Raw genomic sequence first — 6,428 nt, forward strand, 5'->3', positions numbered from 1 at the left:
AACCTGAGGGAAGTAGTGTGTAATTCAATTTCTTGCGGAAAACAGATGGCTACGAAAAATTTGTCTTTTAGTAAGAATGAGCACGTGGTGCTCTTAAGCAAGGGCAAGGAAGTTGGGAAATGAATTATGATACAGTCTCTACCCCACGAAAAGCTACATGGAAGAGAGTTGCCTAGAGGCACGTTGGGAGTATCCGTCCAATCGGCATCAAATCCCGGTCTCATGTTGCCACATGTTCCACCCATTGACGATGATGTGTGCACCTTAGGTGCAGCAGTGGGTACAATTGTGGCGTGGCCAATAAGAGAATTGGTAATGAGACCTCTTAATTTTATTCAGTCTTACATGCTCTCATTTGAAAGCAACATCGAACATTTTGTGTCCAGGCAAAAGGGCAATGAACTGTATCCTCTGGAGGCAAGGGTTCAGTACCTGCCGCTCCAAGAGCCACTAGCATAGCATCGGGTGCTATGCCCAAACCAAGTGTTTCAAAGCCTCCTCCAAAGACTCCTCCAAAGACTCTTGCTACAGAGGTAATCCACCGGAGTTTATTGTAGTATTTACTCATGAAATTAATCGTTGTTTGCCAGTAACCTAGCCTAATAATTATTTGCCTACGGCCAAGTAGTTGACGGGTGTCAAGAAAAGAAGTGCAGATCAAGAAAGTGAAGTCGTTGAAAGCAAGCGGGTCACACAAGCACATAAAGAAGAGGACCTTAGCTGGGAGCCCCCAAAGAAAAAGGGTAGAATTCCTTTGAAAAAGGAAGGTGCTAGCACAAAGAAAGAAGTCACCAAAGCGAAAGTAGTGCAAAAGCCAGTGAAAGCCAATGCAGAGGGCACTACACAATCCGAGGTACCAGCGCCATCAAAGGACAAGGTCCCTATTGTGAACAACTCAAGTGAAGAAGATGACGAAAGAGAGGATGCGGGGGATGAAGATCGCGGTCTTTTTACTATTATCGAGAAATCCACGCTGAAATGGGATTTTCTCGACGACACTTTGCACTGCCTTCAGGTTGGTAATTTCTAAAATGGTATGCTCCTCTTACATTTCTTGTTTCAAACTACAAGATCAAAAGCTATTCAAGTACGGTTATACAGGATACTGGCAAAGTACCACTACCACCAGTGCCATTGTGCCGCTTGTTACCACATCCAGCGGTACGGCCAGTGCAAGATCGTGTGCACAATCTAGCTTTGGAGCTCTCTAGAAATGGAGATGTTCCACATCGGGCCAGGTTCATGCTTTCAATAAGGACTCCAGATCTAGATTCAGTAGAAGTTAGTCATGCTATTCGGAAAACCTGGGATCCAATCTGGATGCAACTTAATGAGGATTTTGAGAAACAATTGCATAAATCCGGGTGGGGGGACGTGAAAGGAAAAATGTTGTACACATGGGATGGGAATCACCGTCTTCGGGCATGGAATGCACAAATTGATACAGGTAGATTACTTTATACACTTTTGTTTCTGACTCAATATCAAGATGAGATGAATTTTGCAAGATAATTTTTCTCTGCAGTTCACAAAGAGTAGCCTAAGTACCATTGCTGTGTGGAAGCTTGCATGGTTAAGGTCACTAAAGAGAACGAGGGATAAGTTCTCACTGTGGTGGCACGCTTGAATCGGTAAGCTTAGCTATAACATAATTAACGCATCCTAGTCAAATCGATAAGCTTAGCCATAGCATGAGTATTGCTTCCTAGTCAATTTGATAAGCTTAGCTATAGCATGGTTATCGCTTTCTAGTCTTTTAATGGTGTAAGTTTTGTTGCCACAACATTAATGACAAAGGCTACGTAAAAACTTCCTTCATAGATATGCTATGTATGGTAAGAGCAATGGGCACAGCCAACATGGATACATTGCTTAAGGGTTTGGAGGAAGATGTTCCAGGATGGTTGCAACGAGAATTAGATGCTGAAATGAATAAGCGTGGGGGGTTGCGAAGACGTTGGTACAAGGTCCCTCTTATCGTGCTATCCCAACTTCTATATCCGGTAAGTTTCATTGTCCTTTACGTTATTCTCACCATGACAACGTAGTGGATCAAACAAAGAATGAACTAATGTCACGATTCAGGCAAAGTATACAAAGGCTTTGCAATCTGTGAGTAATAAGCGAAATGAGCTCTCAACGGAGGAGTTCACTACCCATTACCGTAACGCATTCTATATGGCTGACAAGAAAGCCCGAAACAATACGCAATGGGCATCCGCAATTGCGGATCCTAACTTAGGAGAGGAGTGGTGGAGGTAAGATTAATAGGGGTTTCTTTCAAAGGGAGTTAAGTTTACATTCACGTGCTGCTTAAAAAATTTCAACATTTGTTTCTAGATTGCTTATGGACATAGATTGGAGTAGGAGACCAAAGTGGTTGACAGATGATCGAATATACAGTCTTGCATGCGCCGATCTACTAGTCGATCATCATAGCAATGTGCTAAGGGCCTTGGTTAGCGATGATCCAACCACATTATATCCAAGCCTAAAATCAGTGCTAAGTAAGGTCATTTTTCAATAGATGTTTCAAATAAAAAGAGTATAGTAAACAATAACGTAGTTGTGTAATAATGTAGACGACCACTCCGTATTTCGCACTTGGTTATGTCGAGAGACATGGTGGAATTTACTTGTGAACAAGGCTACGAGACAGTATGCGTTGCTGAAGAAATCGTGCCGCCTCCCTGAAAACGACACCCTAGTGACAACTATAAGGGAGTGGCAATCGAGGTACAGTGGCACATTGTTTGAAGTGGAGTGCGAGAGATTGAAAGGTGGACTCAAAGCTAATAAGCAGAAACGGAAGGAGGGTACTAACATGGCCGCCAAACGGGCATTTTACAGGTATGTAATCTTGTCCTACTTGATTTCTAAATCTTAAAAAAATTTGAGTGGATGACAATAAGTATATTTTGGCAAACATAGATGGGTGCGGATCATGGATTGGACAGATAAAGTTTCAGTTACAAAAGAGTGGCTCAATGTGAAGCACACTGCATACATGTATACGGAAGAACAACGTGCAACATTGTGGCCCAAAAAAGTTTATGTTGAGTGTCCTCTTTTCATTGACTTTGTGAAGGACACATTTCCCCCCAACGAGCGGGAGCAGCTCAAGGAGGCAGAGACCGGTGGAGTTACAAGACAGCAAGAAGAGGTAAAAGCATACAAAACCATAGTTAAACTATTTTCAAGTCATGTGAGGATTTAACTGCAACACGTGAAATTAATTTTGCCAGGGTAAGAACCTACGTTCCCTAAATGGAAAAGATGTTGTGACTGAGGAGACAGATAACGAAGAAGAGGTGGAGGAGGATCGTGGACCAAGGTGCAGCGACGGTGAATGTCCTTTGGAGTTTGAGGATGATGAAGACGAAAGTGATGTGCCACCTTCTCCAACTGCTAAACCTACAAGAGCCCCACAAACTACCCATGCAAGTTTTCGCACACCCTTGTTGTTGCTTAAATGGAAAGGTTGAACTAATAGTACTCATGTAATTTATATGCTCTCTACAGGGGAGCAGCGTGAAGAAGGGTAAAGGTCAAGTGATGGATAGAGATACTCCAATGCCTCTAAACAAGGTAAGTACATCAAGTCCGAAAGCACGTCAAGAGGGAGACACACAATCAATGGGAGAGAACCTATTAACACCGAGAAGCCTAGAAAACCAAGTTCATAGTCATTTCCTAGAGCCTGAACAAGCTCCACCAGCATCTCATTCCATTTCAGAGCCTCATGTTCTTCCTTCGCATGACGAGGCACATGAGCAGGCACAACGACAGTGCACAGAGATTGGAATTAATATAGAGCCTGCTCATTTACACTACCAAGCGACCACTGAAAGTGAAGGATTGCAGGATGCCATATGCTCTAATGAAATGGCAACAATTATCGATCTACCTTGTAAGTATGGAATGATTGATTGTGGTATGTGTTGTGCAGTAAGCAATGTATTTATTGTAGTGGGTGGATGCAGATGATGCGAACGTCACAATAATCGAAGTTTCAACAGGATTGTCTACTATAGCAGAGACTGGTCACCACGAGGAGCTTGCTCTTCTTGTTGGAGGTGAGCAAGTGTGTAGCAACAAAGAGAAGATATCTTTAAGTATTTAAAATACATTCACTTACCTGCTTGTTATATCTAGATGTCATGGTGCAATGCAACACTCCACCTCACGATGAAGCGCAGAATTCAATGGCACATAGATCTGGTATGCTAACAACCTGAGGTACTCCTGGTATTATTGTCTCACCTTACTAACTAAATATTCATTTATTTAAAATCAGATTCAGTGGTTTTAGCTATTGATCCTATGGGAGTAGCTGACGAGACGGGCAAGGGAGATGTAGGTGCCCTACTCACAAAAATTGCTATAGTAGCTAGGCGAAGCTTTCGGGTGCGAGGCGGGACAACAAATGTAGGTTGTGATGCAATATTTTGTCATCTACCAACCAACACAAGCGTCGTCAGGATAACATCACCCAATATCCCCAAATGGAACCATTTCGAAATCAATCAAATTCAAAAGGTTTTTGGTATTGCCAGGGAGTATCTTGATGAGAAGGGAAATCTAGTGTTGATATGTCGTTGAGAACATGCATGGGTATTATCGAGCCTAGCAAATCGAAATGGGTACTATCTTGACCATACAACTATCGTCCTGTGTGCTACTCCATTCAGCCTCCATGGTGGTGTTACGGTAGGTAAAACTACTTGCTTGCTTTGGAAAATTAGTGTGTGATAGATTGTGTCCTCATTATGAGTCTTAAGTCCCACACATGCGATGCTTGGAATTCGTTGTATTCCACAAAATTGGTGCCTACAGATTGAATCGAGATCCTGATTCGGACATTATGTTTGATTACTACAACGCCAGTCATTGGAAACTCAAAACGGATGGCTGTCCTTGGCGAGGTATGCCGTGAGTTTTCAAAAAGTTCACCTCCATTGTATTTGCTTATCTAAATTTCCAGACATACATTTAGAATGACGATATCTCTTCAGGGGGCATGGAGAGAAGTCCAACTTTACACGAGAAGCTACTCTCTTTCTATACAGAGGAGGGTAATGTAGTATTACAAATGTATGCCGGTTGCGGTCTTCTGGCACGTCCGGGGCTACGAATGGGTCGACATGTACTGTTGCTAGATCAACAAGAGTCAATGGAAGAATTGCAACATCTATGTAATGGTAAGTGTCTTTCTTCCTCGATTAGTGTGAAAGACTGAATTATGTATCCATCCTAATATGATGCTAAGTAAGATCCATTTGGTAATTGATCGTCGTGAAGGCACAGGCACACTTCCTTCTTGCCATGCGAAAAGGAAACTCATAGTGTTCGATGTTAACGGTGTCCTGTTGAAACGGTGGCGGTGGGAAAGTGCTCCTTCCCACGCTGCAAATATTCTAAATGTAGGGCGAATGGGTGTGTCATTGCAACTGCTGAGAGTGGTGTTTGAGCTATTCGATGTAGGGATTTGGAGCTCCATGCAAGAGCAAAATCTGACCCCCATTATCAATTTAATTAAGAGTAAATACAAAGAGGCTGGGTATGGTGAGACATTTTTCAAGTTTTGTCTGCATCAAGGACATTGTGAAGAGAGGCACTGCGAAGGCAAGCATCCAAAATTGTTTGTGAAGAACTTTAGATCTGAATTGGTAGCCTCATACATCAAGGACCCTCTGGACACCATTCTAGTAGATGACAATCCTGAGAAGGCAATTGAAAACCCACCACATACGCTTGTCATAGTAAGGAGTTACGATGGAGCGAGCAACGATAATGTGCTCCTCATGAATCTACTCCCATATCTAGAAGGTCTTCATGCATATCCTAGGTTAGCAACGGATTATATCAAGAACACGCCTTTCAAATAGGGTACGCAATGTGTGTCATAGGATTCATTTAATAGGTGATTGGTTTCAAATACTGTCTTCTACGGCTTCTTAGTTAACTTTTAGTATTGATGTAGTTTTTGCTAAGAGCATTGTCCCTAACCAAAATTTGATTGTAGTTTCTGTAGCGCATGGTGGGGAAGTTGAGCACACAATGGATGCGACATTTGGTCTTGGAGGAGATGCGGTCATGGCACATCCTAAAATGTGATGAGGGAACCAAGAACATTGTGTACATAGCAATGTTTAGATGCTTTTTTGTAACGGAACGTCATTAAATAAATAAAAATATTTGGGTCATTTTTTAGTCTCCTCTTTTTGTCTTTGTTTAATCTATTTGGATTTAGATATGTACATGTGATGAGGGACCAAGATAATTATGGACACAGCATTGTTTAGTTGTTAACGTCATCAAATAAATACAGTTATTTGGGTCACTTATTACTATCCACTCTCTATCTTTGTCTTAATCTATTTGGTTTTAGATATGTACAGAAGAGAGAGAGAGAGAGAGAGAGAGAG

At 42.0% G+C, this 6,428-nt stretch overlaps 1 pseudogene; it reads left to right on the forward strand.

Annotated features, from left to right (window-relative positions):
* The first annotated feature begins 222 nt into the window (after nucleotides 1-222).
* LOC147452961 (uncharacterized) lies at nucleotides 223-6,117 on the forward strand (annotated as a pseudogene).
* The last annotated feature ends 311 nt before the right edge of the window (nucleotides 6,118-6,428 follow it).

The sequence above is a fragment of the Adiantum capillus-veneris genome, chromosome 8 (assembly GCF_014529385.1).
Source record: "Adiantum capillus-veneris isolate H3 chromosome 8, ASM1452938v2, whole genome shotgun sequence".
In the NCBI taxonomy this organism is placed as follows: Eukaryota; Viridiplantae; Streptophyta; class Polypodiopsida; order Polypodiales; family Pteridaceae; genus Adiantum; species Adiantum capillus-veneris.